This window comes from Eriocheir sinensis, chromosome 23 (assembly GCF_024679095.1).
Source record: "Eriocheir sinensis breed Jianghai 21 chromosome 23, ASM2467909v1, whole genome shotgun sequence".
In the NCBI taxonomy this organism is placed as follows: domain Eukaryota; kingdom Metazoa; phylum Arthropoda; class Malacostraca; order Decapoda; family Varunidae; genus Eriocheir; species Eriocheir sinensis.
In genome coordinates this window covers 10,308,123-10,320,139 of record NC_066531.1, presented here as the reverse complement: position 1 = coordinate 10,320,139, position 12,017 = coordinate 10,308,123, and the positions used below count along the sequence as shown (strand labels likewise).

Sequence of the window (12,017 nt, the reverse complement as noted above, 5' to 3'; positions counted from 1 at the left end):
ACTCCCCCTACTACTACTACAACTACTAATACTGATACTAATACTAATACTAATACGACTATTACTACTACTACCACCATTACTTAACTACTACTACTACTACTACTACTACTACTACTACTACTACTACTACCATTACACCTACTACTGCTACTATTACTACTTCTACTAAAACTACTACTAAGTACTACCACCATGAAGAGAAAGACAAGGGCAAGAAAGAGGAAGAAGAGTAGGAGAAGGCTGAGGAGGAAGAAAGAAAAGAAGTAGGAGGATACTACTACCGGTACTACTACTACTACTTTTATTGTTATTATTATTATTATTATTATTATTATTATAATTAATAATAATAACAATAATAATAGTAATAATAATAATAATAATAATAATAATAATAATAATAATAATAATAATAATAATAATAATAATAATAATAATAATAATAATAATAATAATAATAATAACAATAATATTACCTTTGGTTGAGTTTATGAAAAGGTTCTTGTTTTGTAGTCCAAAATATATTTACCTGCGAAGCACAACAAGAGCGGTATACAGGCGGAGAACGAGACGAGTGACAAACGTGTGGGTGTCGCGGCTGCCAGCCTCTTACTGGCCACTGCAGGTAGAGAGAAATGCAATCTTTAGAAAACTGCATTGTCACGTGATTCTTGAGTGATATGGAAAGTTCCGTGCATAACATCGCTCAGCTACGCGGATAATTAGCCCTCAAATTTAACAAGTTAAAGACACACACAAAAAAATAGCAACGATCAAAAACATGTTGTGCTCGGTAATAACATTACATTACATTACGTCCTGGCCTATTGCTCCGGTAGGCTTCTTCCCGGTGGATCCTGATGGTCGGTCCAAGGCTTCTTCCCGGTGGGGCCTGATGGTCGGCCCAGCCCGTTCTGGCGCAGGCGAGTGTTTATAGTGGCGCCATCTTGCATTGGCTCATGCTGCCCTCCCGGAGCTCATCTTTAATCTTACAATATAGAGTCCGGGTTCATAGGTGGTCTTCTGGATAGCATGTGGGTATTTTTAAGCCACTCGGCGGCGGCTGAAAAATCACAACTTGGTGGCACCGGTCGGGGATTGAACTCGCGTCTTCCTGATCGCGGGGCCGTCTCGCTATCTGTTCAGTCACCACCTCCCCAACATAACATAACAAAACATAGCATAACAACATAAAACGGTAAATGTGGGACATCCATGGAGTCTTGAAAGATATAGTAATAAAAAATACACGATATATATATATATATATATATATATATATATATATATATATATATATATATATATATATCAAGGAACTGTCTTTAACCGACAGAAAAACATCTCAACAAACCACTTGTGCCAGGAATCGAACCCGTACTTTCTGAATAGAAATCAAGGCGCATACCAACCATGCCACCTGATGAGCTAAAAGACTTCACGCCAGAGGTTGCATTTAAGCAGCCAACCTGACGCCCCCACCCTCTTACGAGGAATGAAAGGTAAAGAAGTCCCGCTCACGCTCGGGGCAGTCGGAAAGAATTTTAATCAATCCCAGACGACACAACGCCGTGGTATATATATCAAGGAACTGTCTTTAACCGACACTTTAACCTCTTTCACTGACCATCCTGGTGAACAAGCCTACAACTTTGCTATCCTCAACGACCTAGAGCAGTTGGTCCAGCACCCTACACGTATTCCTGACCGTCTTGGAGATCGGCCCAACATTCTAGACCTCTTCCTTACCTCAAACCCTTCTGCTTATTCTGTCAAACTGTTCTCTCCGTTGGGCTCCTCCGATCACAATCTTATTTCTGCATCCTGTCCTATCGCTCCTGTACATCCTCTGGACCCACCGAAGAGGCGATGCTTCTGGCAGTTGCTTCAGCTCGGTGGGACGACCTGAGGATGTACTTTTCCGATTCCGTGGAATGATTATTGCTTCCAGGATAGAGACCCCTCTGTGTGCTCAGCGCATCACAGAGGTGATTGTCTCTGGAATGGAGGCATACATTCCTCGTTCTTTCTCTACTCCTCACGCTAAAAAGCCTTGGTTTAATCACGCTTGTTCTCGTGCTGTCAATGATAGAGAGGTAGCTCACAAAAGATACCAGAGCCTTCAAACTAATGCTAATTATGAACTTTACATTTCTGCCCGAAATCGTGCCAAATCTATTCTCCGACTAACCAAAAATTCTTTCATTAATAGAAAATGTCAAAACCTTGCTTTCTCTAACTCTTCCCGTGACTTCTGGCATCTAGCCAAAACATCTCCTCCAACTTCACTTCTTCATCTTTCCTCCACTCTCAGTCCTGACGGCAACACTGCCGTCTCATCTATCTCTAAGGCTGAACTCTTCTCTCAAACTTTTCTAAAACTCCACTCTGGACGATTCTGGGCATATTCCTCCTACTCATCCCCCTCTGACTCCTTTATGCCTGTTATAAAGATTCTTCAAAATGATGTTTTCTATGCCCTCTGGCCTCAATCCTCAGAAGGCTTATGGACCTGATGGAGTGCCTCCTATTGTCCTTAAAACTGTGCCTCCGTGCTGTCACCCTGCCTGGTCAAACTCTTTCGCCTCTGCCTGTCAACATCTACCTTTCCTTCTTGCTGGAAGTATGCCTTCACACAGCCTGTACCTAAGAAGGGTGACCGCTCCAATCCCTCAAACTACCGTCCTATTGCTTTACTTTCTTGTCTATCTAAAGCTTTTGAATCAATCCTTAACCGTAAGATTCAAAAGCACCTTTCCACTTCTGACCTTCTATCTGATCGCCAGTATGGGTTCCGCAAGGCGTTCTACTGGTGATCTAGCCTTCTTAACTGACTCTTGGTCATCCTCTTAGCCGTTTCGGTGAAACTTTTGCTATTGCGCTGGACATATCAAAAGCTTTTGATAGGGTCTGGCACAAATCTTTGCTTTCTAAACTACCCTCCTACGGTTTCTATCCTTCTCTGTACCTTTATCTCCAGTTTCCTTTCTGACTGTTCTATTTCTGCCGTGGTAGACGGTCACTGTTCTTCCCTAAATCTATTAACAGTGGTGTCCCACAGGGTTCTGTCCTATCTCCCACTCTTTTCTGTTGTTCATTGATGATCTTCTTTCCAAAACGAACTGTCCTATCCATTCCTACGCCGATGATTCCACTCTGCATTATTCAACTTCTTTTAATAGAAGACCCACCTTCAGGAACTTAACGACTCAAGGCTGGAGGCTGCAGAACGCTTAGCCTCAGACCTTACTATTATTTCCGATTGGGGCAAGAAGAACCTGGTGTCCTTCAACGCCGCACAAACACACTTCCTCCACCTAGCCCCTCGACACAATCTTCCAAACAACTATCCCCTATTCTTTGACAACACCCAGCTATCACCTTCCTCAACACTAAACATCCTCGGTCTATCCTTAACTCAAAATCTCAACTGGAAACTGCATATCTCATCTCTTACTAAATCAGCTTCCTCGAGGCTGGGCGTTCTGTACCGTCTCCGCCAGTTCTTCTCCCTGCACAGTTGCTGTCCATATACAGGGGCCTTGTCCGCCCTCGTATGGAGTATGCATCTCATGTGTGGGGGCTCCACCACAGCTCTTCTGGACAGAGTGGAGGCAAAGGCTCTTCGTCTCATCAGCTCTCCTCCTCATACTGATAGTCTTCTACCTCTTAAATTCCGCCGCAATGTTGCCTCTTTCTATCTTCTATCGATATTTCCACGCTTACTGCTCTTCTTAACTTGCTAACTGCATGCCCCCCCCTGCTGCACTCGACTTCTACTCATGCTCATCCCTATACTGTCCAAACCCCTTATGCAAGAGTTAACCAGCATCTTCACTCTTTCATCCCTCACGCTGGTAAACTCTGGAACAATCTTCCTTCATCTGTATTTCCTCCTGCCTACGACTTGAACTCTTTCAAGAGGAGGGTATCAGGACACCTCTCCTCCCGAAACTGACTTATCTTTCGGCCACCTCTTTGGATTCTTGTTAGGAGCAGCGAGTAGCGGGCTTTTTTTTTTTTTATTAATGTTTACTTTTTTGTGCCCTTGAGCTGTCTCCTTTGCTGTAAAAAAAAAAAAAAAAAAAGTTAAAGACCTTGCGCCTTGATTTCTATTCAGAAAGTACGGGTTCGATTCCTGGCACAAGTCGTTTGTTGAGATGTTTTTCTGTCGGTTAAAGACAGTTCCTTGATATATATACCACGGCGTTGTGTCGTCTGGGATTGATTAAAATTCTTTCCGACTGCCCCGAGCGTGAGCGGGACTTCTTTACCTTTCATTCCTCGTAAGAGGGTGGGACGGGCATATTCCTCCTACTCATCCCCCCTCTGACTCCTTTATGCCTGTTATTAAGATTCTTCCAAATGATGTTTTCTATGCCCTCTCTGGCCTCAACTCTCAGAAGGCTTATGGACCTGATGGAGTGCCTCCTATTGTCCTTAAAAACTGTGCTTCTGTGCTGACACCCTGCCTGGGCCCGTATCCTCGAGAGCTATTAACTTTTACTCTTAAAGTTACTATCAAAGTTAATAGGTTCAAATTATTAAGAGTAAAAGCTATCCTCGTCAACTTTGAGTGTAGGTATTAGCAAATCCTGGCTACTATTATCTTCTTCTTCTTCTTCTTTATGGCGGGCTCGTTGCTAAGGACGCCTCCGTGCAAAACGTAAACATCCGACATGAATTAAGTAAATATTTCAAAAGAAAAATAAAGAAAAGATGTATAAATGTACAACAGAAACATAATAAATGGCAAACACAAGAAAATACTGAGTTTTGTGGCAGATAGAAGCAGCCTCAAAGGCTGTTTTTACTCCGTCACTCGTCAATACCCGTATCTCCCCTCCTGCGTCACGACTTGCTCTGCTGAAATTACCGCACCATAACCACGTCATCTGCCCCAATGATCTACGGGCCGGAGAACCTGCGCAGAAAAGGAGTAAGTTTAATTGGTCGCCAGATGAAACGGTCTTCTTACATCAAATTCAAGAAAAAATACGTATAATCAGAGGGTGTTATGGGAAGAGCATCACCCCTGAGGATAAGAAGAGAGCGTGGACTGAAGTGGCAGAAGCTGTAACAAGGTTGGTAATCACATATTCATGGTTCAATCAGCTGACAAACTAACCTAACCTAATCAATTGGGTATTTTTTGCATAATAACACAACCACTGACCTTCCAAACAGAACATACCTTTTCATTCTGTATCTGAATAGTTTCATTATGACCATTTCTGCCACAACCCCCTCTCCCTCAACAACCTAACATAGCTAAACCTAACCATGCCAAACCTGCCCTGTCCTACCGAACACATCCTAACTTAACATGCCAAGTTTGTTGGGGGGGAAGAGGGGGTTGGTATAGATAGTTATGGCATATTTGCCCTGTTTTCATTCTTTATTTATTTTTATTTGTTTATTCTTTTTTTATTGGGGGGGGGATGCTAGGCATGCCAGACTATGGCCACTTTTACAAGTACTTTATGTCGAGACTATATGGGAATGGGTAGGTTTTGTGAGAATGGTAAAGTAAGATTAAAATAGTATATTTATAGCATTGGTCAAACAGATTATGGTGATATAATGTTAGATTGGAATGTACTCAAGATAATGAAATTAAGGTTAATGCTTTTATTTTTTTGTTACATATTCACATATTCATGATTCAAGTAACTTGTAAACTAACCTAACCTCGTCAAATGGGTATTTTTGTATACAAACACAACCACAGAGTTTCCAAACAGAACATACTTTTTCCTACTGCTTAACGTGAATAGCATCATCATGACCATTTCTGCTGCAACCCCCACTCCCTCAACAATCTAACATAACTAAACCAACTCCTGCTAAACATGTCCTACCTGACACATCCTAACCTAACATGGTAGGTCCCCAAGTGCCAAACCTGCCCCGTCCTACCGAACACATCCTAACTTAACATGCCAAGTTTGTTGGGGGGGAAGAGGGGGTTGGTATAGATAGTTAAGGCATATTTGCCCTTTTTTTTATTCTTTATATATTTTTATTTGTTTATTATTTATTTTTATTGGGGGGGGGATGCTAGGCATGCCAGACTATGGACACTTTTACAAGTACTTTATGTCAAGACTATATGGGAATAGGTGGGTTTCGTGAGAACGGTAAAGTAAGATTAATTAAAATAATATATTTATAGCATTGGCCAAACAGATTATGGTGATATAATGTTAGATTGGAATGTACTCAAGATAATGAAATTAAGGTTAACGCTTTTATTTTTTTTGTTACATATTCACATATCCATGATTCAAGTAACTTGCAAACTAACCTAACCTCGTCAAATGGGTATTTTTGTATACAAACACAACCACAGAGTTTCCAAACAGAACATACTTTTTCCTACTGCTCCATGTGAATAGCATCATCATGACCATTTCTGCTGCAACCCCCACTCCCTCAACAATCTAACATAACTAAACCAACTCCTGCTAAACATGTCCTACTAAACACGCCCTAACCTAACATGGTAGGTCCCCAAGTTTGTTAGGGTGGAAAGGGGTTAGTATAAGAGTCAAGTCATATTTACCTGTTATTTTATTTATTCCTTATTTAGATTTTTTTGGGGGGGTGGGTGGGTTGGGCATGCCAGGCTCTCAACACTTTTACAAATATTTTATGTTAAGACTATATCGGGATAGGTAGATTTGATGAGAATGGTAAAGTAAGATTAAAATATTATTTTGATAGCATTGGTCAAACAGTTTCTGGTGATATAATGTTAGGTTAGAAGTACTCAAAAGAATGGAATTAAGATTAATGCTTTGAATTTTTTTGTATAGCTGTATTGTGTAATATCCTCCTACTTAGAGAAAAGCATTTTAGAAAAGTAGGTAATGAAAAGTAGTATTTATGGCCATGTTCATAACAACTAAAAAGTTAATGTCTTATGATGCATGTAAATAAAATATTGGTACTGATTTAGCTTTCCATCACAGCATGTATTAAATGTTATTGGAGAAGTTATGGGAAATAAAAAGCATGCCATAGTGAAACGATTAAGAAACTTGCTTCACATTTATACCCTGACAGTGCCTTCCCTGGGAGTGGACCCCGTACGCAGGATGACTGTGAGAGGCGTTTGTACAACGTACAACATAAATCAAAGCCTTGCATTGCCAAGTGCAAGAATGAGCAGCAGCAGACTGGTAATTTTTTTTAGTTGTTATGTCTTTAAATGTAAAACATATATTAGTTAGTTTTTTATGTGCTCACAGAATGCAGCTATACTGGCCACAATGCCTTTATTTCAGCTTAAAGTTAATAAGTTCATAGCAGTGAACTGCATATTTGATATAGAAATTTTTTTAATGTTCATCTGTCAATGACTATCAATCTATCTAAATACCTTGGTTGTCTTCCCCCAGTGAAGGGTTTTAGCCAAGACAGGCACACACTTACTCACACACTCACACTCATGTACACCACTCTCTCAGCTGCACAGCCCCTGAGGGAGTAAAAAAGGCCCTCACTGTATGGGGGATTAGCTGCACAGTTCAGGCAGGGAACTTCCACACCAAGGCCTCACAGCATACACTGGTTTACCCCTGCCCCATCATAACAATGACATTTTCCCCAGCACCTGAGTGCCCCACACATGTGGCACCACAGATACGCAGGCGCCTGCCTATATAACTATGACATTAACTGTGGTAGATAAACTGGTGTATGACATCATAGGCTGCTCGTCTCATGTATTTGAAGGGGTACCAGAGCCATTCAGCATTGACATGATGTACTAGGGATAGGACAGCAGCAACAGTCAAGCAGCAGTGAAATATTGACTGGCCTGTATGTTTTTGGCAAAAACTTTATATTCTCATTAAAACAATTTATTAATTACCCTTAAATTCATATTCTTTGTAGATACACACTTTATCAGTATTGCTAGAGACCATCCCAGCACATTGTTCATTACTTGTGGAAAAGATACCATTAGCTGCTCCGGCAACAGCCACTGCTTCAATATCTGCTGGCCCTATGACACCAGCCACTGCTTCATCATCTGCTGGCCCTATGACACCAGCCACTGTTTCATCATCTGCTGGCCCTATGACACCAGCCACTGCTTCATCATCTGCTGGCCCTATGACACCAGCCACTGCTTCATCATCTGCTGGCCCAATGACACCTGCCACTGCAAGGGATGACAATGAAGCTGCTCCACCACAGTCACCACCTACTTCATCGGAGTTAAGAGATGCCTTTCATAGGGCAGCAGTATAATTTTTTGATGCTGGGGCTGAATATTACTGCCTCAAGGCTATGATTTTGTCACTTTTTTTTTTATTACTGAGGAGGTTAGGGTGGAAGGGGTGAAAAATAATTTGTGCTGTTTTTCGACAGAAATGGTTAGCAAATTCATTCAAAGCACAAAATTTACCGGAAAAAAAATTGTGTGCCATTGTGAGTGGGTTCACTTGAGATTGGGCTCCAATACGCCTCCGTGGTCTAGTGGTCAGCATGCCTGGCTTCTACGCGGGCCCGGGTTCGAATCCCGGCCTGGGCAGTCGGCGTGCAGCTCACCCAGCTGATCATCCTCCCTCTCGGGCTGGTCGATAAATGACTACCTGGGGAAACTGTGGTAGCCCGGATGTCACACTGGCCCTGTGTCCCGGGGTAATGGGCTCCCTCTCACCACAGGCTCAAGGCCCAATGTTACGGAGATGAGCACCGAGGCCACGCGCTGCTATAGCGTATGCCCCAACTTTACCTTTACCTTTATTGGCTCGACTGACAGACATGGCTTTGTATGTCGAAGGTCACTGGTTCAATCTCCACAGCCAGCACTCTCTAACTTGGATTTTTCCGAGTTCCCTAGAGCCTAGATTAATTTCTCGGTGTTAAATGAGGAGATTTGCACCGGCACCCAGTCATGGGTGTTACAAGATGCGTTGTTACAATCAGGGGCGTCATTTGGCCTTCAAAAGTGGGAGGGACATTAGGGCAGACAGTTTTATATATATATATATATATATATATATATATATATATATATATATATATATATATATATATATATATATATATATATATATATATATATATATTTACCATCATTAGCTTATAACACCTTTAGGCACTGATCATATTTGCATTTTATGTAGTCTGTGATGCAGGCAGGATATTCATTAGCACCTAATTAGACTCATGCTGCTCTCCAGTGCTCTCTGATAAACTCACAATCAAAGATGTAGTATACCTATATGGTAGCACTGAGTAATCTTAGGTCACTTGGTAAAGTGTTCACCTAAGTCCGACCCAAGCTGACAACATAAACCTAAGCGTGTTTGCAAGCTGAGTGTTTAGAATATTGGCATAATAATAAAAGATGCTGAAAACTGGATTCCACTGCTTTATTGAATATATGAATAATTATATACTGAATTTGTAATGGAGCTAAGATAAAAAAAAGCTGTTTTCAGCGGTCATACCATGATCTCATGAAAATAATTAGGTTGACATATATAATTAATTACTACGTATTTTGGTATGATGACCATTGCACGTTAATACCATAGCTTTGCGAGCATTGAGTAATCTTAGGTCACTTGGTAAAGTGTTCACATAAGTCCGACCCAAACTGAAACATAAACCTAAGCATGTTTGCAAGCTGAGTGCTTAGAATATTGGCATAATAATAAAAGATGTTGAAAACTAGATTCCACTAATAGAGTAATTATATACTGAATTTGTAATGGAGCCAAGATAAAAAGCTATGTTTTTCAGTGGTCATACCATGATCTCATGAAAATAAATAGGTTGACATATATAATTAATTACTACGTATTTTGTTATGATGACTATTGCACATTAATACCATAGCTTTGAATCCAATGATGAATATCTTCAAGCAAGACACAAATAGCAACAGATTGGTCACCAATTCACTCAGTAAACACAATACTCCAGAAAAGTATACACTGAATTCACAATAAAGTTGTTTTTCCACTTGGAACTTTGTAAACAGAAACCAAGTAACCTCGTTTTACTTCACTCATAATTCATGATGTTCGCGATGTGGTCACCTCGACCTTTCGTTCCTCCTCCCTCACACTGGCAGACGTCTCTAACAAGCTTTCTTACCACCATTATCTCAATATGAATAACCGGCAGCATTAATTATAAATCATATTCTAAATGACATTTAATGCAATTTTAATGTCATCTTTTTCATTTGCATGTGTGTACCTTTCTGCTACAAATAAAAGTTTTTTTCCCATGTTTTGTTTTCCTTAACTCGAATATTTCACATTTTAATCAATAACAAAGGCATCAAACACTAATTGTATGTTCAAGCTATGTTTATTTTTTTTTCTGTTGACATAAACTACATCGTTTTCCTTTGGTGCCATTATTTTCACATGGGTGCAGTCTATCACTCCCACAACACCGGCAAGTTGGTAGAATTCTGCTTGCTTTACACGGATCTCCACCCTATCAAGGGGAGACTGGATAAACCTCCCGACTACCTACGGGTCACTGAGGGCGGCCAGAGTTTCCACAATCACCCTGCTTACACCACTCTGGCTTACCCCCTAACTCATCACTTGAACACTGCAGCATTTTTCCTGTAGCCAAGTACCTTTAAGTCAAAATCACTTTCAACCCCGGGGTGCGGGAATGCTCCCTTTGAACTGGATCTTGTAGCTCTCTTCTCACCAAATCAGTCACATACTCCATTCCTGCACGGTCTAATATGTATGTCTTGACAAGTTCACCATCGTTATACAGTTCCAAAGCGCCCTATCGAACTCTAAATTGCGGAGGCGGGCTGGACGAGGAAGTCCGGCGGCCATGTTGATATGGGTCTGGGTCTGGGTTTCACTATTAACTTTACTATTAAGTGTTTAGAAGTCCTCGCCAGCACTCTCAAGTTAATACCAAAGTTAAGAGTAGGTATTAGGCTAATAGTTGTTGAGGATACACTTTGAGAGTGAAGTTAATACCAAAGTCGAAAGTTAATACCAAGTTTAGTATTAATAGTTGTCGAGGATACGGGCCCTGGTCAAACTCTTTCGTCTGTGCCTATCAACTTCTATCTTTCCTTCCTGCTGGAAGTATGCCTTTGTACAGCCTGTGCCTAAGAAGGGTGACCGCTCTAATCCCTCAAACTACCTCCCAATAGCTTTACTCTCATGTCTGTCTAAAGCTTTTGAATCAGTCCTTAACCGGAAGATTCAAAAACACCTTTCCACTTCTAATCTTCTATCTGATCGCCAGTATGGATTCCGCAAGGGGCGTTCTACTGGCGATCTTCTTGCTCTCTTAACTGACTCTTGGTCATCCTCTCTTAGCAGTTCCGGTGAAACTTTCTCTGTTGCGCTAGACATATCGAAAGCCTTCGATAGGGTCTGGCACCAGTCTTTGCTTTCTAAACTGCCCTCTTTCGGATTCTATCCCTCTCTCTGTTCCTTTATCTCCAGTTTCCTTTCCGGCCTCTGCGGTGGTAGATGGTCACTGCTCTTCCCCTAAACCTATCAACAGTGGCGTCCCAAAGGGCTCTGTCCTATCACCCACTCTCTTCCTGTTATTCATCAATGATCTTCTTTCCATAACAAACTGTCCTGTCCACTCGTACGCCGACGACTCCACTCTGCATTATTCAACTTCTTTCAATAGAAGACCATCGAAACAGGAAGTACACAACTCCAGACTGGAGGCTGCAGAACGCTTAACCTCAGACCTTGCTATCATTTCCGATTGGGGCAGAAGGAACCTTGTGTCCTTCAATGCCTCAAAAACTCAATTTCTCCACCTATCAACTCGAGACAATCTTCCAACCACCTATCCCCTATTCTCCGACAACACTCAGCTGTCACCTTCTTCAACACTAAACATCCTCGGTTTATCCTTAACTCAAAATCTCAACTGGAATCTTCATATCTCCTCTCTCGCTAAATCAGCTTCCTCGAGGTCGGGCGTTCTGTATCGTCTCCGCCAGTTCTTCTCCCCCGCGCAGTTGCTATCCATATACA

At 41.4% G+C, this 12,017-nt stretch overlaps 1 protein-coding gene across 1 annotated transcript in view; it reads right to left on the bottom strand.

Moving 5' to 3' along the window:
* LOC127002469 (uncharacterized) overlaps nucleotides 1–612 on the bottom strand; it is a 31,801-nt gene extending 31,189 nt beyond the window's left edge. The window contains exon 1 of the mRNA XM_050868454.1: nucleotides 533–612. The gene's annotated coding sequence lies outside the window, so the exon portion shown is untranslated. The remainder of the gene's footprint in view (nucleotides 1–532) is intronic.
* Nucleotides 613–12,017: the final 11,405 nt, after the last annotated feature.